The sequence below is a fragment of the Manis javanica genome, chromosome 3, assembly GCF_040802235.1.
Source record: "Manis javanica isolate MJ-LG chromosome 3, MJ_LKY, whole genome shotgun sequence".
In the NCBI taxonomy this organism is placed as follows: domain Eukaryota; kingdom Metazoa; phylum Chordata; class Mammalia; order Pholidota; family Manidae; genus Manis; species Manis javanica.
The window spans coordinates 8,507,951-8,534,402 of record NC_133158.1 but is presented as its reverse complement, the minus strand read 5'-3'; the positions used below and the strand labels follow the sequence as shown (position 1 = coordinate 8,534,402).

The 26,452-nt window shown below is 47.6% G+C and overlaps 1 protein-coding gene across 23 annotated transcripts in view; it reads left to right on the top strand.

Moving 5' to 3' along the window:
- FHIT (fragile histidine triad diadenosine triphosphatase) overlaps positions 1–26,452 on the top strand; it is a 1,286,968-nt gene that overhangs the window by 1,195,428 nt on the left and 65,088 nt on the right. The window lies entirely within an intron of this gene.

Here is a 26,452-nt window from a genome sequence, read left to right as displayed (position 1 = left end):
GAGTGCGGCTGCCCTGGAGCAAGGGGGAGCAGGGAAGGTAGAAAGGACCCCCGGGGGCTTGCTGGGTACTGTTGCATGTGACATCCCCGGAGGCCGCCACCCCTCTAATGGGTCTCCTGCCGAGTGAGCCGAGCCTGTTAACAAATGCATCCAACCAGCACTACGTGCCTATGAAGGGACATAGTGTGGCTCACTTTCCTTCTTGTGCAGTCGTCACAAAAGGTGAGAAGGCTTAGCCTCACAGTGTGGCACAGGGCAGAGAAGCCCTGCCTGGGAGATGCTGAGAGAACTTCAGACCCTGTCCCCAACTTCTGGTCCCTTTCAGCATCTAGCAAGAAACTTTCGCCTCTGCACTCAAGGCTAAGTAGTACATTCTAGACCTGCAAGTTGCCTTGACCTGTGGATCGCATCCATTTAATAAAGTCAGGGGAGGAATCTCTCTGGGGTCTGCTATCATCCTTTGCATCCATGGACGGAGTTGATTTAAGGCACCACAGGGAGTGAGGGAGAGGATGAGAACAGGGCACCAGTGCATGCAGGACGTCCTGGGCCACTGGGGACACTCTTCGGTTCAGTGACTTGCGCCCCTTGACCTACTCACTTCCAAGCTACCATGGCTGCCTCTTCCCTCCTACCTGTTCCTTTCATAATATACCACTTGGCCAACATTTAATCATCCAATATCCATTCCCCCGAGGCCCTGGAATTTCTTTGCAAGATGGCAAGAAATAATCAACTTAATGAGTATGTGGGTATTTCTTTCTAATGCATCTCAGGAGTCTTCTCAATAGAATGTGCTACAGAAGGGGAATTCTCATGGCAGCAAGATCCGCAATCCTGAGCACTTCCTATGAGGAAGACATATTGAGAGTAATACCTTTAATCCTCAGGCTCCTCCAGACATTGCCTCTTGGTAGGTCAAGACCTGATCTTGCATGTGTAGAAACTTGGCCAGACCGATCTGTGGACCCAGACTTACTCGTGACAGGTCTGGCTAACCTCTCTAAAAATGCCAGCATAAAGCCTCGAGCTCTTTTTTCTATGCAAGTATAGAAGGAATGATTCACACACGGACCCTTCTTGTTAAGGTGAGTGAAGGTTAGGAAAGATTCATGCTGGGTACAGAACAGCATTGGACAGGATGGACAGGGAGAGAGAAAACTCCATTGATGAAAAACAAGAATATCATCATTCTCACTTTCCTCCACACCTACAGAGATTCTCAGATCGTGTCCTGACTTCCAGGCCATTACCCAGACCCTAAAAGCTTAGTCTATTACAGAGGGAAACTATAAAATCTATGCTAATGACTCTTTGGCCCAGGCAGGCATAAGGCAAAGGGTCTTTGATCTACACAGTCAATGTGGCAAGAGCAAATTGTTACTCTTCAGGAGATGGTCTCAGCAAAAGCAGTAGACTGTGATGTTTACAGAGCAAGGTCCATGTATCTATAAAACTGGGTTGATCAAATTCAGCTTTGAAAAACTGGGAAACCACCACCACTACAATGTACTAGTGAATTTTAAGCGATCTGAGAATTAGAGAAAATTGACTGATTACTTGATTTCCAATAATTCATGTAATTAACTTTTATACAGCTAGACAGAGAGATCTTGGTATGTATAGATTAATGCGCTGACATGTCTGTTATGGGGGACTGCCTCTGTCTACCAAATATTTAACCCATATTCCCTGCTAGGCACAGTGAAAAGCCCTCCAGTGCATTTTCTCTTTTGATCTTAGTAAAACATCATGCCTGGAACAATGGCTATTCTAATGAAGTAAATAAAGGGATGGAGGCAGAAATCATCCAAAGTAAATGGATGAACTAGGACCTGAACCCAGATCTTTCTGATCTCTCAGCCAGTATGTGTGACCACCGCTCTGCTGTGCCGCCTCCTCTGTGTCTTTCGGTATTGGACAGATACAGAGGTCTTGCTGTTGAATGATGTGTGCATTAGCTTTGGTTGAAGAAACAAACAACCCCTGAGTAAACAGGTATTTATTTCTTGCTCACAAGTCTGGTTGGCAGTAGCGCCACTTGGCTCCGCTGAGTGTCTCTTATTCCAAGACACAGGCTTGGAGGAGAAGCCCCCGTCTGGGCCATGCTGTTCGCATCGCAGAGAACAGAAATGCAAAAGATTTGAGTCAAGCTTTGTAATTGCATTTATAACTTCTGCTTGGACATGGATATATACCGTATCTACCTTTTTTCCATTGGCTAAGGAAGGTCACATGGCCAGCCTGGCAATGTGGTGGGAAATCACAGATGAAGTAGCACTGTATAATCCTCTTAGAGCAAGAACAAATATTTGGGGAGATGACCCCCACCTCACTGGGGTAAGTTGCTGACAATAAGCTCCTCTGTGACTCAGTGGTTGACAAATGAGTGGGAAGATCTAGAGGTAAATTTGACCCTTGACTTGTCCGCATGGCTCCTGAAACTGAGTGGAAACTTCAATATTCTAATGCTAATTTAGGCATCAGGTGGTTCCACAGATCTGCTGCTTCTAAATGACTGGAATGAAGTGAAACACGCAGTGTGTTGAAGGAGGGGCTGGCCAGCTCCACTTTGACCTGGGAGTAGCCAGGCAGCTGCTGGCAATTGGGGTAGTTTAAGTAACTGTAAAGACAGCCCAACGGCTTGGGGCTGAGCCAGCTTCAGGGCAGCTAATGGCTGTGGCTGCGGTTGGCCAAATGCAGGAGTGTGGGGCAGTGACCGAGGGCCTGGGGCACAGAGTCAGACCGCTTGGCCTCTGTTTGGGCTTCTTACCCTACGTCTCAATGTCTTTGTCCACCAAGGAAGACGATAGTCTGAACAGTGGCCCTGGGGATTCAGTGAGATAATCGACATAAGGCACTGAATGGAGTGCTAAGCATGTGCTGGGCACTTAGTAGAATCACTATCATCATCGTCATCAGGTAACAAGGATGAGAACACTTACATCAATAATGTGTCACTGATATTTCATGTCAGTAATGCTTCATGACATGAACGGTTAACTGTTACCGACTTTCTCCTCTGTGCCAGGAATGTGTCAGAGCTTTTCTCAAACACACTCCTCCAGAACCCAGGAGGTGGCTAGATAGGATTATAACTCGCCATTTCACAGGGGAAGTAGCTGTGGTTCATAGTGGTTAACAGTTTGCCAGGGTCACGTAATTAAGGGAAGGCAGGGTCAGACTTGGCCCAGGTAGGCTGGCTGCAGAGGCCATCCTCTTAGCAGTACAGCCGCTGTGCTTCCTGCGGTCACACACAGTGCAGCTCACCACAGAGTTTCTTTGGGACCAGAGTGACTGGACAGGTTATAAATGGCAGGCGCCCCATCCTGCTCCATCCTGGGCAGCTGGGGGGAAGCAGACACACTCTTCTGAGCACACCAGCCTTGAGTCACCATTGTGTGTAAATCCCCCAGTGAACCGATGACCCCATTATGAAGGCTGGCTGCTGTGCCCGATGGGAGCCTCCTGTAAGTCTCTGTGAGGGTTGGCGCTATTCCTTTTGCAGAAGGCCTTGCTCAGTGCCCTGCTGGGCTGCCTGCCTGGGCTACAGCTGACCTGGTCCACAGATAATGAGGGAATTCATATCTGCGGAATCATGAGGTTGCATTTAGGGTTTAGACTGCGAAAGAATGGGGGAGTTAGACTATTTGTTCTTGTAATGATTGATTTAGGCCTGTTGAACAAAACAGCACACGGGAAAATCCCAGACATTTCTTGACAATCGCTGACTGCTTTTTGAGTAACAATGTAACATTTTTAGGAAACAGTTTAGACATGGTGCACTTGAGTCCCCAAACAGGGAACCAGTTACGCACCTATTTAGCATTAAGAATATCACCACGTATCTGAAAACGTTTCAGTGGAAGCCATGTATTTATTTGCAGCTTTTACTTCAAATGAAAAATTCCCTAGAATTTCCTTCTTTCCACTTAGGAATGTGGATTACCTAATTGGTGGTTTGGAGTTCATCCAATGGAGTAGATACAAAGCTAAATGTTTTCGGCTTAGCCTTTGTGTCCTCCTACAGCACTTCTGACGACCGTGGTTATTTTAGCAGTTGATGCACATTATCAAGGTAAATTATACTCTGCTGGGTACCCTTCCCCCACTTAGTATGGTAACACATGCAGTTTATTTCCCACTTGCACAAACTGTGTCAAGGGATGGAGGGCTCTCCAGGGCCAGCTCCCTGCCAGGCTCCCTACATGGAACACCGTCTCTGCATTTTATAATTCTGACATCTGAACATGCAGCTTCCCCATCACTAGGCAGAGAAAGAAAGAGCTTCAGGGTCATGTGCTGGCTCTTAAATTCTTTGGCCCTCAATGTAACATTTTCACTCAGAATCTGTTGGCCAGAACAGGGAAATGGGTGCCTTACCTGCAAGGCCACATGGTTCATTGTGGAGCAGCACCTGCCTCTTCCCTACCACCCGATCAGGTCCCTCTCTGAGGAGCGTGTTGGCTGTCAGGCCATGTGGGCTCTAAGTGCTGTGACCGAGGTGCCCAGGAAGAACAGGACGCATGGGCCCTGCCAGCTGAGTGCGTATGTTCTCTCCTACGCATCTGATTTTAAGGTTAAGGGCTCCCTGGTCTCTCACACCCTCCTGCTGCTGGGGCAGAGACATGGGAGTGCAGATATGGGCCTGGGAACACTGAGGGGCCCGAGGGAAATCTCACGCTTAATTTCCCTTGCCTGAGACCATGAGTTGGGATGAATCCTTTAGTTAGATCCACGTAGCTCCATGCGGAACAAAGATCAATTCCAGAGGCTGAGGCACTAGAATGATCTAACTTTAATTATGCAGAGATTGCCTCAACCCACTTCATGGCCTTGTCCACAGTTGAAATGTATGTTATTAGTTTCATGTTATTTAACTAACCTGGTGTGATTATTGTAATTAACCATCACCTACTTCTTGGTATCCAATGGGTACGATCTACATGTAAAATAGACGTAATTCTGCAGCCACTTCTCATCTTTTATTGCTTTTATAGTTGTTTCTTCACAGGCTTTGTGATTGAACTAGAGAGCCTTTGAAGCACTTAATTAAAATTGTCTTTCTTGGAAAGTTTACATAACACCAAATGAGTTCCTTGAGTAAATTTCGCCTGCTTATTAACTAGGTAACTTGGCAGTGTGTGTGTGTGTGTGTATAGCTGTAGATGTATGTATGTGTACATATATGTACAGCTATATGTACGTGTATACACACATACATACACATAGGGCCAATGTTTTTCTGTGTTTTTTTGCAAAGAAAAATCTCTATTCCTTTCAAAGTGTAAAACTCAACAAACTGCTAACCTTTAAAGAATCGCATGGGGTAAAAAGAGTTTCCCATAAATCTACCTTAACTAAGGATATGACATAGTTGAAATATTGTTTTTCAGCAAGTAGTAAGTTAATAACTCAATAGAATTTGGCCCAAGAATTCTGGTAAGGGCCTGGTGAAGTCTGTGGGTTCGTGTCCTATCTACCTATTGGTCTGGGAACTTTGCATTTCTCTCTTAAAATATGCAAACTTCAAATAACCACCCTTTATCATCTGCAGACACCTACACTTGGCTTGGCTGGGATACCTTTGCTTCAGACAGAGTGTGAAGGAAGTTGTCGGTGACTAAGAGACACATCAAATACTCATTGAGTGTAGCAGAAAACCAAAATTATGTTGATTTCTTAAAAGTTACTGAAGCCACAACATAACTTTCATTCTAGATTTCCCTGCTTACTAGGGTACATGCCAAGGGAGAAATGTCTCCAGTCCTGGAGGCAAAGAAAGTGGAGTTTATTTCTTTTTTCTTTGTTTCTTGTTTTTGATGATTATTTTTTTAAAAAGACAATATGAAGAGAGGAAAAAGGATCACCAGTGGACAGCAGAGTTCGAAGATGAAAAAAATCAAATGAAGTAACTGTTCCTTTGCCTTGAACACCGGATACTCAGTTGGGTCCTACCTAGTTTGCAGAATTGAGCATCGGTGGTGTTCCGTGATGTTGCTGGAGTGTGTGGCTTGCTTTTCATTTCAATGTTAGGAAAGATCAAAAAGGATTCTTGTGGAACTCTCTTGAATAGAGATGGGTCTCTAAGTGCTTTTTTAATCTGGGGCATCGTAATTCATTTCAAGTTGAGTGATTTGTGGGTAAATGTCAGTTTACAGAGACCAATGGATTAGAACTATAAAGACTTAGATGGAGTGAGAGGTAGAGAGCAATCCAACATACATTGCATTAAAGACAGAGTTTCAAAACATATATTATCTGCTTATCTACTTGTGTTTGTGTTTATAGAACCAGAGTAGATTGAAAACTGAAAATTTCAGGCAATTAAAAAATGTTCATGTTACATTGTGATTAATACTCTTTGGCATCAGACAAGCTTGAGTTTTAAGTACCAGTCCCCAGCTGAGTGAGATCTTGTCGTTTTACTTCTCTGAGCTTTAATTTCCTCATCTGTAAAACACAGATACCGCTACTCAGTGAATAAATGAGATTGTGCACGTAGAGCGTTTAGTGTAGCTCTTCTCAGTATCGGCTCTTATGTGAGTGTTGGTATTCGGGTATACGATTTATGGTCATCCCCCAGCACGGGGACGTTCGGTGCCAAGTTAACCATGCATTTTGGTGTCCTGTAGCACAGTGCTTTGTATCCAGTAGACAATCGGTAATTATTTGCAGATGTTCTGTCACAGAAATGTCTGTTATTTTTGCCATCACTGACTCTTGATGTCATTCTCTTGGATGGTGTTATTTCAATTTAACCCATCAGTTTGTCCATCATGGTTGAATAACTGATCAGCACAGTGAGAGGAAATCAGTCAAACTTGTTCTCTGACTGCAGTGCCTAGCTGTTGCCTAAGATGTGGGAAGGAGCAGACCAGATGCTGACCTCCAGTAGCCCTGCACGGGCACAGCCTCGGTGGGTGGCGCCGCCTTCGCGCTTTACAAGGGACATTGTGCAGCAGGGAGCCGGACTCAAAAGCACTTCTTAAATCTTGGTTTACTGGCTTGTTAATGCTGACCTAGAAGACATATTTGACAGCTGGGTTTTACCATAAAATATCACTGTCTTTAATTGTGTGAGAAGATCTCCAGGTCTACTGAATGAGGCATATAGGAAGGAAAGAGTATCATCTCTGAGAGGGCCCCTAAGGTGCCATAAGGTAGACTAATTATTTGCTACGTGGAACTTTAGTGTAAAAAAATGGTTTTGTTCCAAGACTTGCAGTAGTTACTGAGCAGAGCCGTATCAGAGCCATGTGGGGGTTTGGAAATGCGCAGGATGCCTTCATCACAGTGGCGTCGGGGCAGGGGGCACTTCTGGCAGCCGGTGAGCAGGGGCCCAGCAAGGCAGAGATTCTACCCTCATGGACTAGAAACAGGCAACACACCCTAAACCTAATACGTGAGTGCAATACACACAAGGCTAGGAGGCGATAAGTGTAATGGAATTAAAATGGAGATAGCCAGAGGATTCGTGTTTTGGAAGATGTTCAAAACTAGACAGGATACTGAGGTGAGTTTCAGCTGTCAAGATTCCTTGTTTTAAGCAAGAAAGCAGCCCTAAAGACTGCTAACTAATGATAGATGGTTGGATGGATAGACTCACATACAGATGGGTGGATGGATGGATGGATGGATGGATGGATATAAAATGACCATATAATGATCAGTAGAAAATACAAACCTTATTGTGTTGGGATGCAACCAGTCTGTGAATTCAGACCACTAGCTCTGGTGAAGGCCTTTTCAAAGCCAGGCCCAGGCAGATTGGGAAAATGATTCTCTGGGACCAAAAGGGTCTCAGTTTATTGACTTGTACGTCTTCAGCACCAAAGGCCCCCATGGGAGCTATTAGTCTTCTCTAGACTGAGATTCACTGATCTAAAATAAACTGACGCCTTCTTTCAAAGCCGGATCCTTAAGCCGTCTGTGTGCCTTATACATAGTTTTATTCTTCCACAAACCCAATGAGTTAGATGAGAGCCGGAGCATTTTTCTGAGAGTTCAGTACTCCAGGCTCAGGGCAGATTGATAATGGGGAAATCTTCATGGACAGGTGTGACCAGTGTTCTTGGCTTCTCTCCTCCTCTGAGGCCACAGACATGAAATAAAATGGCCATAGTTGCAGGAGAATTTATTTCTCCTCTGAACCACAGTAGAACTCAACTGTCCCCCTAGAAATTCAAGTTGTCTATGATAATAAATGAAAGTGCCATTAACACCCGCTGAGGCCCAGAGGAAGTTGTTCTAACAAAAGGAACATCCATAAAAAAGCACACTTGAAAAGAAAATGACAAGATCTGAAATTAAAGATCAAACAAGCAGGGATGATCTTCATAGAAAAATCCACCCAAACCGAGGCAAGCAGGGAACAATTCAGCAGCATATGCACTGTTGGAAAGCACCAGCCCCACCCCAGGCCAGCAGGGAGGGACGCTCCAGAGGGCTAGGCAGACGGCTGTGGCCCCAGACGGGCACTGTGGCCCCTCGGACAGCAAACCTGACCAAACAACCTCTGCTCCATTTTCCCAAAACATACGCAAAATGCTGCAGATTTCAAATGTTCTTTGAAAGCAGCTAGCCAGAAAACACTACCAGGAAAGTTATCCCAAGCAGGTGCAGGCAAAGGTTTAGGGAGCTATCCCCCAAAGTCAGTCCACCACAGTGAGGACAGGGAAGGAACAGATGGAAGGACTGAGGAGGCAGTGCTTCAAAAAAGGGGGGAGGTCAGAAAAGTTTAGAAGCTGGAAACCAGCGTTGGGCATTTAAACCACTTGCAAGGTAGTGGTTATCCCACAGTGACTCTTCATGTACTGATGGACTTGTCACGTCTCCCTGAGAGCCCGTTACTACTTTTGAAGTATCGACTTTTATCCTGCTCGATACCCTTGCACCTAAGAGTGCAAACAGAATGTAGTGGAATTCCCCCAACTTCGTTAACATGAGTTTTGCTGCATGGTGGTGTGAAAATGATCAAAGGGTCTATCGGTTCAGAGGCTGACCTGCTTTCCCTGGATATTCGAAAATAGACCAGACGTGTGCGGGGTGCTCAGTGCAGTCAGGTGCGGTGGGAGCCGCCCAGCGGGTGCTGCAGCCCCCCGCCTGCACGACCACCCCTGAGGCCGCACCCCGCACCCCTGTCCGGTCCCCAGTGCAAGGGTGCCCAGCTCCTCAGCAGGGTGGTTTCTACCCTCTGCCTCCTCGCTTTCCTTTCTTCTCCCTGCCCTCCTCCTTTCTGTCTGCCTTCCTCCTTTGTTCCATTTCTGTCCCAAATTGATGGAGAATTGGGAGCAAAAGGACACAGCCCGGGTCTTGGCGCCAGGTGCTGTGTGGGTAGGCGCATAGCAGGCATCAGGCTGGCTGCCTGGCGACCACTGGGGGCTGGGATTGGGGAGCCAGCTTTGGGGGCACGGGCAGAGCTGGAGTGCGGGGCAGCTCTGTGGGGCAGGGCCGACTCCAGCTAGCAGCCCGTCTGCTCCTCGGGGAAACCATATTACCCTTCCAGGGGGTGGGTGTGCAGAAACCACACACAGAGGCCAAGCAGCAGTGGTCTCCTCACGGATGATGGGTGTGGGCCATTCTCCACGGGCGTGTATGTCCCCACAAGAAGCTGGCAGGAGGCACCCACCGCAGCCCCAGGGCACTCTCCGTCTCCCCTGAGCCCAGCAGAGGCTGCCCCCAAAACCAGCCTCAGTTGTTCTGCTTCCATAAAAATCATTCACGTTTGTCTCCTCCCAGCGGTCTGCCTACTGCCTCTCAGGTCTACTCCTCTGCCAGCCTCTTAACTCATGGGGTTCCCCGGAATTCCTCGCTCAACCCACTCACTTCTGTGTTTGGCCTGGTCTGGCGCACTCTAAATTCTGCTCCCACCCCTACGATGGTGGCCCCGAGTCCTTATTGTGAGCCCTACCTTCCTCCAACTATTAGGCTCAACTTACTGGTTGTGTCCTAGGCATCTTCATGTGCACTCTGAGTTCAGAAAGTCACTAGCTTGGATCCAGTCACCTTCCCATAAACACTGCCTCTGTCCTGATCCTCGTCTTGGATAACGGCATTCCCCCAAGTCCCCTAGTTGGACACATGGAGCTCTTGACTCCTTCCTCTGACCTCATGCATTCGGTCACCCAGAAAGCTCCATGGATTCTGCCCCGTGTGTCTCTGGCCTCATCTGTTCCTTCGTCTCGCCCTGCCTCATACCCCCTCACCATTCTGACTTGCCCCTTCCCCCATCCTCCGTGTCACCGCCAGTTGCTCTCCAGAATAGACTTATGCAGACGTTGGTAAAGAACCAGTGGTAAATACCTCTGGCTGTGGGTCCGAGTCACCGGGGCACTGGGGACAGGACATGTTGCACTTGGTGAAGCTCCTCGGGTGAACAGCCGTGTTTGAGAGCGGGCTGCCTTCAAGGCCATGCTCCCCTCCAACATGAGGTGTGAGAATCACCTGCAGAACCTACTCTGCAAAGCAAATTCCTGAGCTGTGCTGTGGGAGCCCCATCAGGCTGCAGGGGCACCTAGGAACTGCCCCTGGAACAACCATCTTAGGTGATTCTGAGAAACTCGTCCGAGGTCTGTGCCCAGAGAAACACTGACAACGTGTATAAATTAAAACACAGTCGCCTGACAAATACGGTTTTCTTCATGATCTTGTGTTAACCCACTTCCCAGCCTCTTCTCCAGCTGGCCCATTGTCCACTAGGCTGTGTGCACCATTCTGTGAGCCTCGGTGCATGCTCACGCCTCCAGGCCTTTGCACAAGGAGCTCCCTGAGCTTGGAGTGCCCTTCTTTCCTCTAGCTGGACAAATTCCTCTCATTTTTCTCTGGCCCTGTTCTAATATCCCCTCTTCAAGGAAGCTCACCTCACACACTCTGGCTGTATTTCTTTCTTTCTCCTCTACTCTGCATTAGTAATTTGTTCATAATGCTCACACTTACTGTTTTTTTATCATTAATTGTAAACACAGGTGTCTCCCATACTAGATGCTCTTCAAGGAGAGAAACATTTTAAATAGCTATGCCCAGCAGGTTACTGCCCCAGACAAGACAGAGCCACGTCCATTCCCTGGCCGTCGGCGAGCCGGGTCTGCAGCAGGGCAGCTGTACGGTGAAGGCAGGTGAGGCATCCAGGAAACAAACTTTAAGAGGCACCTCCTCTCGGGCCGTGCAGATGTCACCTGCACCTGCATGAGGCCGGGCGGGAGCGGGGCACCTGAGGCCTGAGACTGTGTGCCCTGGGTGCCTCGCCCAGTTCTCCCTTGTCACAACCCCTGCTGCTAAGGGTCCCCCCACCCCAAGGACTGATTCCTGTTCAGCCACATGAGTGTATTTTAATAAAGGGATCCTAGAATTGGCATCTCAAGCTCAGATGCCTCAGAGGACAGCCAGGAAGTAAAGTTACCTGAATGAAGTAGGCTGCAGGGACAGCAGGTGTCTGAAGGAGCAAGGAGCCGGCAGGCAGCACTCAGGTCCAGCCCGCCGTGGGCACCTTCCTTCTCTCCCTCCTTCCACCCTCACATCCGGCCATCTGGCCATCCATTTCTTCCATCTTTTCCCTCCATATTTTCTGAGACTATTATGTACCAGGCATTCTGAATGTTGGGATTGGGAAATAAAGTGAACAAAAATCTTCGCTCCTCGGGGCTAACCATGGAATGGGGAGATAGACACTAGATGGAAGGGGGGAGTTGAGGATAAGGCCTCTCAGATGGCGTGCAGAGGTGCTGGGAGGCCCAGAAAGCACGGGAGGCACACTAGGGATGCTGGGGGAGGTCGGGTGCGGGGACTGCCTGGACCCAGATGTGCCACCACTGCCTGACTGTGTCTGCTTCTCACCTCTCTCTGCTTTCTCCTTGTTTGCGTCACCAGCAAGGTCTTTGTAAAGGATGAACGATCGCATCCTTCCTACACAGTAACTTCTCTTTGCCCAGATGTGCCTGCTTAGTATTACCAAACAGGATTGATTCTCTTCCATGTGAAGAAGGCTGTATTTTTCTATGAAATCTCCTGATTTTAAAACGTTGATAACTAATTCAATTGAAATGAAACCTCTGCATGATTCAGAGAAAACACATCTCTAGGCTCCACAGTCCACCAGGCATTGACCTTCAGGTCAGAGCACGGTGGTCACAGTGATTCCTATGAAACCTCCACCATGCTAAGCATAGAGGCACATGGATAACTGAGAATATTGGCACAACTTAGGCATTAAATGTGTGTCTGTTGAATTAAATCACACACACTGCAGTGGGAAGAACCTGACCTCAGTCCTGGGGACTGTGGCCTGAACAAGCCAATCACCACCCTCACCCCTCAGCCCCATAGATGAGACGTTGGCCCAGAGAGGCCAGCCACTGCCCAGTCCACCAGGACAGAGTCTGCTCTGTAGTCTTTCTCCTACTCCAGCCTGGTTTGGTTATAAATGTTGAAAAAGGCAGCTAGGTTTTTAACAAATTAACAGTGATGTGTATATCCATCAATAGAGGAATGGGTAAATCAATCATGAAGCGTCCGTTTTATACTATGATTCCATTTATGTAACAACAGTAGCAACAAAAAATAAGACCTATGACTATGTAGATGGATCAGTGCAAAAATACAGAAGAATCTCCAAAAGAACATGAGCCCACGTGATAATACTGTTACCTCTAGGGAGGACACCAGGCCTGGGGCGGGGTGGCCAAAGGGGACTATAAGCCTGTGACTGTTGTAAAGTTTTACTATTCAAAATCATTCATATAAATGAAAATAATTTTTTTAAGAAAGAGACAATTAGTGAAGCAGCAACGGTACTAGTCTCCACAAAGCAATGAGATACAGACAAACATATTGTGTCATAGAAAGTAACAGAGACACAGTTGCTAAGATGAGGAATTTCTGGGATTTAATTTGGTCCAACCAGGCAAGAATCTGGAGAAATGAGTACGTCTTTTCGGTTTGTGTTACAGAAAAGAACTGGCAAAGAACTTAAGAGCAGAATGCTTTTGACAATTCATTGTGAACAGGGGACTTGAGGCGGCTCACAGCCTTCTCAAACCCAGAGCATGTAAGGAAAGAAAGGTTCCCTTGCTAACCCAGCAGGCCATATTGTTCACAGAAGTTGTATCTGAGAGAGATCTATGTTTAAACTATAAGATGCGACAGAAGAAAAGCAACGTAGCATATGGAACTGTTTCTACACCACTTCAAGTCAACAGAGACAATATTTTTAAAATAACCAGGAGAATTCTCCAGGATGTCTCTTTTTATCTCTGTTCTTCACCACATTGCTATTTTTCTTGACTGACACAAAGGAATCATTACAAAAAAATAAGAAGCCGAGGGCCGATCACAGATAATGTCATGGGGCACCTACTTTCTCTCTTCAGGGGCTGGGAAGGAGAGCATTCCTGTGTGTCTTTACTTTGAGGGAGACTCATGCCCCTCAACTCAATCCAGGGGACCAGTTCTGTTATGGTGAACATGGCTGAGCAGACATGATCTGACCCTGTAACATCCAGTGTCCATGGGAGCCGCTGGAATTCCAGTCTCTGGGCCAACTGGTAAAAACTAACCCTGGTTACGTCTGTGAGGCTCACAGAAGCAGATCTGTTGTCTTTAAAAAAAGCAGATTGTACTCTTGATAAAGGACTACTAGGCTGAGCTGGAGTTTCTGAATAGTAAACAAATCCCCGACCCCACAAAAACCCCTCATCTGGGTCATTAGGAAGATGACTATGAGGAGATGAGACTCCTTCCTCCTGGGCTGTAATTTAGTTCTGTCCTAACAGTGAATGACTCAATGTCAAGGAGCCGGACGGCACCCCCCTTCCTTTGAGTCTCACAAGGGAAGCTGATATTTAGCAGCACCTGCCCCAGAGCGGACGGTGAATTAACCCCACTTAGGGGCAGCAGCCTCAGGGGTTCAGCTGCTCCAAGCTCCAGGGGGGCTGTGCTCCTGGCGAGGCTGAAGCACTGCCTTCCACATCATGGAGTCCTTGTGGGACGCTAGGCTGCCCCTGGTAGATGCCCCTGTACCTGATGGGGGGGCAAAGCGTGGCGGAGGATTGCTCTGCTTTGAAGTTCTTCGGTCTCCCTCTTTGGAGTGAGTCACAGGCCTCTTTGTTTTTCTTTCCAGAACTCGTATAAGCTCTCAATGCCATGTCCCTCTGGGTGTGTCTCCTCTTCCATCGCTACCCCCATCCCCACCAGCCTGAGCCACAGGGCTGGGGTCCCCCTCATCTCTGGTTGTCCTGCCTGCCTTCCCCCCGTCTCTGCCCCTCTCCTTCCTGTCCCTGTGTGGAGCCCCCTGGAAGCTCCCAACCTCAGAGCAAATGGGCACTCCCCTCTCAAGTAAACTGCTCATTTCTTGCTAGTAAGACAAGGATTACTGGATTTTTTTCCATCTCCTTTTAAAGAAAAAAGAATCTGGATTGGAGAGAAAACCGTTGTGAATAAACCATTGAAAGAGACATAATGAGCTGTGTCGGACATCGATGTGAATGTGAAATAAAGCTTTTTAGGGCCTTTCGAGGCTGGAGGGGGATTTCTGGGACCCCTCCCACTGTGGCTCTGGAATGTGTCTGCCTCTGACACTGAATGCCTAGGAGCCGCCGCCCAGGAAACCAGACTGACCAGGCCCTCCTCGAGCAATGCTGAGCGCTTGTTCCCATGCCCGCCGGGCGGGCAGTGCAGAGACAGGGACGGCGGCAGGCTCCCAGGCCGCCTTCTGCTGCCAGCCACGCCTCACGCCTCTTGCACAGCCCCTCTAGGATGGTGAACCTGCCAAACAGGTATGCCACCAACACGCACAAACATTTAAGTTGAATTAAAATCTTCAGGCCTTAAGGCAGCTAGTTTTTAGAAAACAGAGAATCTTATAGACAGTAATTAGACAATTAATACAAAAACACCATCTGCTGAAGCTCAGCTCTCCCGAGCCGCTGAGGTCTGCAGAGAGCACAGGCTATGTGTGGGACTGTCTCCATCCGCTCCAGCCCAGCCCTGGTGATCGTTCTCACTGAACAAAGGGCCACTCTTGTCCCGTTCCTGGGAGTCCACACCTGCTCTTGAACGGGGTGCTATTCAAGAGACACTCTGTCCCACCTGGTGTTCTCACAAACATTCCCTTCATAGCAGTTGCGGTTTGCCGATCTTCTAGAGATCCCCAGAGCCGCCCTTAGCAAACCCTTCCTGAGCATAAGATAATTGCCACTCCTTGAAGGGGACATGAATGCAAGTAAGGGGCGATCCTGCTGGTAAGACCAGGAGTATGGTTCAAGAGAGGGGATGAGAAACATTCAAAGAGAACAAGGAGCTCCAAGGACTCCGGAACATTAGGATAACATACTTTTCTCACATACTTGTACAGCATTTATTATCTCTGCTCGCACCTCCTAGAGAGTTAGTGTGCTACTTTGCTGCTCGCCTAGCTGTTATCAGGGTCTGAAAAATGTATGTGTTTAGATCATCCCACAGGTTCTTACTCTCCCCACTGGTCACAGAATGTGGGCATGACACCAGGGTTCTCCATCATCACCCCTGTCCCAGGACCTCAAAGCGTCACAGGGAATGTTCCTTCCTCCCTCTCAAAGCATGCCAAGGAGTGAACTCTCAGCATGACATTCCCAGTGTCAACCCCACTGTGACCACTGCTGCTGTTATTGTTGAAATCTTTAACGAAAGCAAAAATACACCACCACATAAGCAAAAATCATATTGAAGATGACAATATGCAAACAACGGAGTGTTTACCACATGCTAGGTGTCCCACTCAAGTGTTTGCATGAGTTATTCCAGGTAACCGTCCAGCAAGCCTGGGAGCTAGGGGTCACTGTCCCCATTTCCCACATGAGGACACTGTGGCACGGCAAGACTAGATGACTTGCCCACATCCTCCCAGTTATTCTAAGTTTGCAGCCAAGGCCTTGCTGTCAAACTGCATTAATGATGACCTCCCAGATGGGGCAGGCCTATGCCTTTCTTGTTTAGGGAGACATGCCCAATAGATGAAGGGACCCTCCTTCATAAGAACAACTAGGAATGGTCAAGTGTTTTCTGTAAGGCTTTGAGAGGATTACACACTTTTCTTGGCATTCACCTTCCTTACTACTTCTGCTTGGCTCAGACTGATGTTTATACAAGACTGCGTTCTCTTTCCCTCCACAATGGCCTGGACTGTAGCCCAGTAGGTGCTAGAGTTTAACAAACAGGAGCCCGTCTACCAGCAGTCAGCAAAGCATATAATAAACCCAGACGGACTTGGATCGGGCCCACTCCTGACGTTCACTGTGCTGTCCCGTTTCCCTGGAGCAGATTACATGTAGCAACCCCTGTGATATACTGAGCACGCACCCACCCATGGCGTCTGTCCAGTAAATAGCGTCTGTTCACCTTGACAGGCCTGCTCTGACCTCCTGAGCAAAAGTGCACACTCATGATGGTGAAGCGCCCTGCCCCCTCATGCTGAGGCACAATGATCCTGACGTGTTTTTCACAGTCATTCCCCCACCACTACCGTAGCCTTCGTGGGAACTGCATGATAAGCAGAGTCAGCAAAGGGACCTAGAAAAGAAAAGGTGATTTCCAGTAAGAGGAAGTCTAAAGGGAACTGCACTCTAGATCAGCAGGTCCGTGGGAGGGGACGCCATTGGCACATGCCACATGCTCTATGCAAATGGAATGGATCAATGGGAAGAATTTTATTTTTAGCTTCCACGCAGCTTAGGAAAGAAGTAGGACCTATATGGGGGTCTGGTTGGCCTGCCACCCCCATTCAGAAAGGGCCTCAAATTTTTTGACTTTCGATGCCACTTCCATATGAGTTGTCACAGGTTTACATGTGCTAATGCATTAACTTATTACATACAGGCAGTCCTAAAATACTACAGAAATCTAAGCTTTGCCCTGGCATTCCTTTGAAATAGCAGCAGCCTCAAAAATTGCCAAAGGGAAGGACCTCTCAGGCCTTCCAAGGCCTGTCGTTTGGTCACCTCAGCCCACGACTGTGTGCCCTCTGACCTTTGGGCCGACACCAAGCTGTGGGCCATCATTTCTTTGATCCAGGTATTTGGAAGTTTCTGACTGGCTTATCTGAAGTGCACAACAGGCGAGGAGCGTTCTCCAGCCATCCTGACTTTGTTCTGTCTCAGCTTCGTTCAAGTAACAGCTACATATCTTTGCTTCACTCAAGCTCTCCCTGTATAATTTTCCAAGGATGGCAGATCTCCCTTCCCTGAATACTTCCTATGCTCAGTGCTGGGTGTGTGTGTGACGTATGCAGTTTTTAAATTTACTTTGCATAGAGGGCAATAAGATGAATCTGTTCTCCCTTTAGGATTCCCAGTCAGGGACAGCTGACCTTAGACTGTTCAAGGGCACACCACCCACTGATTCGCTATTTCCTAGCCTCTCACACTCTGCTCCCAGCATAAACCCACAACTTACCCCCTGTACCTCAGTTGCCCTCTGCATGGCCTAACCATCTGCCTTAACAGAGCAGTTACTGATCCAGCTGTTTGCTGATAATACGTATGCCAGGTAGCGCAGCAAGGGCCAGAAATACAGTTGTGTGCAAGGCACGTGGGCCCCTGCCCTTGGGTGTTTACATTTTCAAGGCAAAGGCTGGGTGTCCCCCTGCCCCAGAAAACCATACAGATAAATAAGGAGAGCTATGATATTGCAAAAATCAACAAACATCTTGCCTCATCTAAAATTCTTGACATCCCTCCCAGTTTACTCTTAATTCTTTAAGCTCTAAAATCAACCTTCCCATTCCAAATCCTTGCTCTGTCGACACTCAAAAATCCATGAATTTGGATCCCACGTTTATTATCAACTGAGGCTTGCAGGAATTATTTTTCTCTTTACATGGTGTGCATTCTGGGAGCACACTGACTCGCCTTCTTAAGTGGGCAGAGAAGCATGCAAGCATAAGTCTTCATGCAAACCTTATCGACAGCCAGAAGCCACACATTTCCAAAGTGTAAATGTGCAGCCGCTGTTGAGGGCCTGAGACGCAGGGCCACATAAAAGTGTTAAAATAAAATAAGGTTGGCAGTGCCACTTCACCAGAAACAGGCAGTGAATTAGACATTATGAAATGCTTATAAGCCTAGGGAGTAAGGTGCTCAGAGACAATTACCAACTAAACATTTCATTAATGAAATAATGATTAATTATAATTACTAATTAAAATTCAGGATTATGCTGTTGGTTTTGAGCAGTACAGGAGTAATGACATTACCATTTTTAATGGAATTCCAGGAACGAAAATTATAACAACTCACAGGAAAGTTACAGCTTGCAAGTGTGATTAGGCGTTATAGTTAAACCCAGGGGCATGGAATTTTCCCTGCAGGTGAACGTTAAGTTAAGTAAGTTTAATGCAGTATAATTTAATTACTAAGCGTAGTTTTCTTCTTAGTGAGAAAGATGTCAGATTTTTGCTTTAAGAACAAAAGAAAGAATGTAAAGAGTTGTGGGTGGTGATTGGCTACTGGCAGGAATAATCAAAGAGCCTTCAGCTGTCTTTTGCATAATATTTGAGGGTAGATGCATCCTGGCTCAGTTGTAAATTTTATTTAATTAATGCTTAGAGGATTAGCAACAAAGTATCCTGAGCAGACTGGGCTCTAGTGCTGTCAAGTGTATCAGGAAAGTGAATTTCCATAAAAGGAGGTCTCTGAATAATTAATACATGGGCGTTTTCATAAATGTCAAATTCCCACCGGAAGCAGGAACTTGACCCTCTGTAATAAGCCATTTAGGAGTCATTAAACATAAGCATCGTTCTTAAACTATTTGCCATGGCATGTGAGCTCATTCGTAATGCAGAACACAGGCCTGAGCTGCAGCGTAAAAATGCCCCACAGTCAGGGTGCCTGCTTCTTTCCGCCCGGCTCTGCTCTAGCCCCTCTGGGTGATATAACTGTCATGAGGCTGTTAATTGTTATAAGGCTGAGATCAGCCCATGGTCAGTCAAGAGAGCTCATGTCTGGCTCTTACTTAGTAAGTGTAAGGAGGGCTCCACCCCTGTTCAGACTCTGTGTATCAGGGTTCCTCAACCTCGGCACTATGGACTGTTGGGGCCCAGTCATTCTGTGTGGTGGCGGCCATCCTGCACAGTTACATGTTTAGTGGTACCCCTGGCCTCTACCCCCTTGATGCCACTGCCCTGCCCTACTCCCCTTCATGGTTGTGTCAGTCAAAAATGTATCCAGACATTGACGATGTCCCCTGGGGCAGGATCACCCCTACTTGAGAACCACTGTCGATGGATCTCACTGGAGAGCATCTGTTTATGGAATTTACTCAAGGACCTCACTGACCAGTCAGTGGCAGAGAAGGGTCCCCACTGACCTTGGCCTGAAAGGCTGTGTAAAGCCTCAGCCCATTGTCACCCTCACAAGCACAGCCATCGACAGGACTGATGTGTCTTTGCTCTTAAATAACATTGGCTGCCCTTTAGGCAACCAAACGAGGCTATCATGGCCACCGTAATTGTGCCATTAAAATGAGAACTATTCACTCCCATGACCCAGGGCTGCCTTGCAATCCCCTTCACGCAGAAATGACTGGTCCCTGGTCCTTATGCATCAAAATGACTGGTGCTATTAGCAACCTCCACAATGGTTCTGGACTTAGGAGGAGTCTAGTAAATCACCAAGCTGTTTCCTCCTCCTTTTCTTATTTCACCCTGAGATTAGCACTGGGGTGTGGGCAGCAAATGCGCTCACCCATGGGAGATTTTTCTCAAACCGTTTCTAAAGTCTGAAAACAAATCACAGAGGCATTCTTCTTTTAACAGAATATAGATTTGATTTCTAGATTTAAAAAATACACTTTTAATTCTGTCTGGGCATGTAGGATGCCCACACACTGAGTAAACAAAGGCAACATGGAGCTATTTGAAGAATTGCTTTTTCTACACAATAGCAGAAACTGCTTTGACTAGTGATTTTTCTCCTCTTTGATTCATATTTGAACCAAAATGAGTACTTATTTCTCAGCACCCTGTAGCCATTGCCTCTGTGTTCTATTAAAGAGGATCTGATATGCTCAGTGTGGACATGTTTTCCCTGGGTGACGTAAGTGAGGATGAGCTTACAAGGGGTGTGTGGGGTGCAAGTGACACAGTAAGTAGACACGACCCATTTCACATTGAGAGGCTGGGACTGGCTGGTTACTGCAGACCAGAGAGTTCTGATTTTATCGGGACGGTAGTTCCACCTTTGCTGGCCGATAACTCCCACCCTGGCAGGAGAGCCGACCATTGTAAGTCTCAGCGTATTCCACTCGCAACAGACCTGCTTTAAATTAACAAGCCTAAAGCACTTCGGGAATCAGAACCAGCGAGTGAAAAGCCTACTTGGCTGAAAACCGGAGTAAGTCTTATTAATTCAGAAAGTAGAAAGCTTACATGTGCTAATTACCAAAACTACTAATTAGCTTTAATTATAAGCTTGGAAGGAAGGTGAAGTATGTTGCATTTGATAGGACTGCTGACCTTTTCAGTGTACTTTGTGGGGGGAGAGGGGAGGTGGGGAAGAGAAAGGAGGTGTTATAAAATTCATCAGAGAGCAATTAATTTAGGTCTTCTGATGAATGTGCTATAAATTAACACGTCTGTGCATATCAGGACATAAAGTCATTTTAGGAGAGCCTTCCCATCGTCAACTCAGAGTGCCCCAGTCTTTCCAGAAAATACAGTCATTTTGTGAGTTATTTCTTATGCTGCCACTTGTTATAAACCAAGGGACAGGTGGGTCCAGCCAGATGAATGCTTTTACACATAAATCGCAACCAAGAAAGGGGATTGGCTTTGACTGACTTCAGAGGGTCACTGTGAGGAGCTGTCCTTGTAGACATTTAATGAGATGCTCAGAAACCTGTCCCATGCTTAGGTCTCATTACACTGTCCCCATTGACCTCTCACCTTGGTCTTTTTTGTCGCTATCTCTGAGTTCCCACAGCCATAAACCTCTCCTTTGATGTGGCTGGGATCCCCTGTGCATCAAGGCAGCTCTGAACCCACTGTTGCCATGACCACAGATGACGATGGCTTTCAAGGGTCACCAAGGCGGCATTTCATGCTCTGGACCAACAGAGGCCTCCTCGGGCCCCAAGAGCTGCTCCCCAAACCTGTGGGAGGGGCCCAGAGCATTCCAGCATCTGTTTGTCTTGCCAGAACTTGTAAACCTTGAGTCTCTTATCCTCTAGATTTGAAGATCCTTTGGTTTGATTCTAATCTCTCAAAACTGACGTGTCTCTTAGTACCACCAGAGGGATCCCATATAACGTGATGAGAAGGATCATCAACATGGAGGGCATCTCAGCTCAGCCACTGTGTGCCCGCCTCTGACTCCTCGGGGCTCTGGGAACTGAGGAGGGGGGGACAGAGGATGCGCAGCATCAGGAAAGACGCTGCCTGGCAAGGTACGGGCAAGGATCCCCGAGAGGGAGGACAGAGGGGTGTGAGGTCAGTTTTTCTCTTCCCCTGGAAACAAGCGGAACCCCAGGCAAATATATAAAACAAGTCCTGGTCCATAGCAAGAAAGCACTTTTGAAGGCCGTGCAATCGGACACTTCTTGTTTCTGAACCTGTTTCTCAACCCCAAAAGTTGAACTCTACATACAATGAAATTTTGTCTTAAGGGCTGAAGTCTTTTCCATTTTTTAAATAGATTTGTATAGCTGTGTAACAGAAGAGGGGTGCTGGAGTGTTCTGTAGTAGTTGGCTAGGGCGACTGGAACAAACCACCACCGACTGAGTGGTGTGGAACAGCAGAAACGTGTTCTTTCCCTATTTTGGAAGTGAGGAGTCCAAAATCACGGTGTGGGCAGGGCCATGCTTTCTCTGAAGGCTGCAGGGAAGAATCCTCCTATCTTCATAGCTTCCAGTGGCTGCTGGCGATCCCAGGCATTCATTGGCTTATCACTGCATTGCCCCCATTTCTGGCTCCTTCCCTCTGTTGGTGTGTGTGTGTGTCTCCAAATTACCCTCTGTGTAAGGACACCGGTCATTGGGATTAGGGCCCAGCCTGATCCAGTAAGATGTCATCTTAACAAAGATCCTATTTACAAAAAATGTCATGCTTTGATATTTCAGGGAAATGCAAATTCTTTCGCACTATCCAACATGGTACATGTTCTTTGATTTTTTTTAAAAAAAATAACTTTTCACCTTCTGGTCCTACTCCTGAAGCAGGGCTGATATTTTTGTTCTAATGTGATTTCCAGGTCCTGGAATGAAGCCTATTACCACTACCTAGAAAGTAATACCTCTGCGATCCCCTTAGATTTCCCCTCTGGTTTTTTTAATCCAGCTTCTCAAACGTGACGCTTCTCCTCTAAGCTAATACATGCCTGGCCGCAGTAACGGCCAACTGACCCTGCAGATCAGCTCAGCAGAATGCTGTGCATTCAGGTCAGACATGCTCAAGTGAGAACACTGGCCATGGTGTGTCGGGCAAATTGGCAGACGTATCAACAGAGCAGGAGAGAAGAGCAGCAGCAGCGCAAGCCTGCGGTTTATGGTACAGCAGAACACGGATGTGCTGGTCAGGGCCGGGTCAGCATCCTGTGAGGGAGGTCGTCCTGGGCGCTGGTCAGAGAAGCCCTGACTGGCCAGCCTTTCCAGCCCCCTGTACCAGAGCTCCCGCCACACAGCCTTCTCACTCTGACCTAAACTCAAGCACCGTGGAACTCACTCCCCACCCCTTGCACGGTACATGGTTCTGCTGCAAGTCGGAGTGTGTTATAAAAACATCTGCTCCTCTGACACTAATGGCCATTTACTATATGGTTCCAGGTATGTGAAATGTCCAGAACAGGCAAATTGATAGAGACAGAAAGCCGATCAGTGGTTGCCAGGGACTGGGGTGAGGGGAGAATGAGCAATTGTTATTTAATGGGTGCAGAGTTCCCTTTGGGGTAATGAGATGTTCTGCAACTAGATAGGGGTGGCAGTTGCACAACACTGTGAATGTACTGAATGCCGCTGAATTACACACTTTAAAATGGTTACAGGGTGAATGAAAATAACGAATCTGCTTCCTTTGGTCCCGCCCACTGTTTCTGCCCATGAAATGAACCTGGAGCCCGATTCCTCTTCTGCGGGGATATGTTTGTGATCTTTTTTTCTGGACCAGTCACCTATGATATAGAAATCCGGGCATGTCCTTAGGCAAGCCCTGAGTGGAGTATTAGTCACAGCCAGAGCCCTTGGCAGCCCAGTGAAGAACCTCCTTCCTGGCGTTTGCCCTGCTCCCCAGAGGTACGGCAGTGGCCCTGTGATGACTGTTCTGTTTCTAGAATTGTCTGACCTGAGAGAAGGCAGATAGTCGAGGAAAGAAGCCATATGGCTTTCTGAGGGCTTTTCCCTGGTCTTTTTCTTGAGATGGGCAGGAAGTACACTTCTGGCCTGGCTGTGTGCATTTGATTTTCTTGTTGTTCTTGTCATTTTGCTAGTGGTGATCTGGGTCACGTCAGGCAATCACCATGTTCCATCACTGCGTCTGCCCCGCTGGCTAGGGATAAAGATCATCTGTTTGTCTGTAGGAACTCGTTTAAGGCAACAGTGACTGTGCACAGTGGGAGAGAGGCAAGAGGGCCACACTGGCTGGAAATGCCATGGGCATCTGCAAGCCCCACATTAAAGGCTTGGATGTAGCTGTGACCAGCCCAACTGCACTAGTAGGTTACACTGGAAAGGGCATGCAACCAGGAGGCCCAAGAGATAGGTTCAGTTTCCTCCATTTATCAGCCTGTGGCCATTGCCAAGGCATTTGCCTCTCTGTGTGCACCCCAGATACCTTATTTGTAAAATGGGTACTCTTTGGGGGCTTCAGTGTGTACTGAGCATAGTGTGTGATACAGTACTCTCCAGATAGTCCTCTGATCCCCCTCCTCCTCGCAGATCATAAGGATCCTGTGAGATAATCCACATGAAAATGAATGTTTTAAAACCTAGGGCATCAATTGAATTCTAAGGAAAGTGGAGTAAAGAGCAAAGTCCATTTGTTTGTTGGCTTCTCTCTAAGCGTTCATCCTTGTCTGACCTCTTGGAAAGCAACAAGCCCTTTCTTCCATAGGCAAGAACCCTAAAAGATATATATGTTGTGTCATGGAGAAAAAGGGCAAAGAGAAGTCTGGGGTCCATGCCTGGAGGGTTGGGGTGCAGAGGGGGTGGGCATGCATGGTATGGATAGAGGACATTGTGAGGACAGTCGACATTTGTGGCCTTGAACAGGTCTTCGCCCTCATTTGAGATTTCGATGTTTCATCTAAAAATGAATTGCACTGAGTCATCTTTAATATTCCTGTTGGAAATAGACAAGTCAGGGGTAAGAATCACCCAAACACCTGGCACAGTGTTTGATCAGCCTTCATCTCTCTCTCTGAAACATTCTGAAAGGTTAAGTGCCTACTGAGTCTTTGATTCCATGCCCCACATAGGCTGCTGTTGCTCCAAGCTGGAGAGGAAAGGGCTCTTTCTTCCAATAGAGACTGATCCAAGGCCTGGGAACAAAGCACATCAAATGGCCCCCTTATCCCCTCCCCAGCCACCCACTCAGCCTATCCAGACCCCAAAATTAAGTCACTCCAGCTAAGGAAATACCAGTCTTGAGAGAACTCACCAACCTGGGAGAGGGAAACAGTGGTTTTTCCCAAATGCTTTGAGTACAGTTGACCTTAGCAGGTGCCTCTGGCCTTTCTAGGATGGGGCAGCCCCTGGGGATCACCTGCCTTGCCAGTTCCTGGACAAGAGTCAGCAAAGAGGAGCTCAATTCAGACCAAGTTGGCAGTGCCTTCTCTCTTGGGGGAAAACCTAGTCCTGTGGGAAAAGGAGAGAGGTGGATATTGACCTGAAAATGCTGACATGGAGACAGTGGATGGCACATTAAATACCTACACACTTGACCAGTCCCCAGTGTTCCCTTCTGAGTGTAAGTGTGCAAAGAGAAGCTGCAAGCCCCTCTTGTGGGTTCTGTGATTTCCTTCTCTCTCCAAACGCATGAGAGTCAAGGATTCAGCCTGATGGGTTGGTAACTTCACGAGATGTCTGTTAGGACCCCTTCCTGCTCAGAGAACAGCTGTCGTGAATGTAAAGCCACACCAATGAGGAATCTGCTCATCGTCCTTTACAAACGCTTGGAGACGTAACCCTGAAAATCAGTCCCCAGGTACCCTCATCACTGCTCACAGTCTGTGCACCCCAGACTGTCAGATTCCTTGTGCCTCCTTTCATGCTAACACATTCTTCTTTTAAAAAACCCGTTCTTTGAGATGTCCCTTGCTGCAGCAAATAGGGAGTTCCAGCGTGGTAGTCTCCCTGAGGCCTTTTTGTTCAGGCTCGGTTGTCCAAGGCAGCCGACAGAAAGAAACCTGGGGAACAAAGCCCTTTGCTCTGTTGGGTCACCTTTGATAGCTTGAAAAGGTCAAGAGCTTCTTTTCTTAGCAGTCTCCAATGACTTTGCTTAGGGTGAGTCAGACGGGGACGCCTAACATCCTTCCACCTTCGTTCACATGCAAAGTGTTGCCTTAAAGTGAGGCCCTGTGCGTTCACACATCATCCACTCTAATGAGAGCGGTGGCACTGCCAGCTCGTGCTCAGGGCCCATTAGTGCAGCAGGAGCCAGGGTCACCAGCTCCCCTTCCACGCAGGCGCAATAATGCCCAGCCAAAGAGCAACGGCGCTAATGAGGCCGGGTGTGACAGGACAACAGGACCTCCACTGGCCCCGTGCACAGCCTCAGGGCCTGAATCTTTAGTCTTCCTTCTGTCCTTACAACTTGAGAAAAACCTATCTTGTCCCTGTCTATAAATTGGGGAGATTATCTTAGACACTTGAGTCTAATTAAGATAATTAATGTATTGAGCTTTCAATTTAATGACTGGGAGGGAAGGACATGTGTTTTGTTGGCTTTTGAGTGTAGCTGACACAAAGACGCTGTGTGTCACCATTAAAACTTATGACCCTTCAGCTGACGTTCATCCACTGCCTAGTACATGTGCGCCAGGCTGCTGGGAGGGGCTGGGGTGCTGCAGGGCGATTTCTGCACGCAGTGTGTTTTGGGAAGGCTGCAGAAGAGTGAGACGTGTACCCACGCTGTTACAGGTCAGGACGGGAAGTGTTAACGGAAAGACAGAAGGGCTGTAGTTCAGGAGCAGAGATCCTTTTGAGTCTATTGCCTTTTTCTCTATCCTCCCTGCTACTAATCCAGACCTCTGCTCTCTCTCCCTGGGGTTACAGCAGCAGTGACATGACTGCTTCTGGCCCACCCTGTGCACCTACTGTGTGCTGGGGCAGTGGGAGGAAGGGTTTGTATCTGGATGGAGAGCCAAAGTGCCTCCAAAAGAACAACCCAAGGCAAACTGTGATGTGAGGCCTCGCACATGCGTGTCCCCAGGGGCCGGGCATAGCCGTGGGTGCAGAGAAGTAGGCCGAGGGCAGGAGGGGAGTTAGACGGAG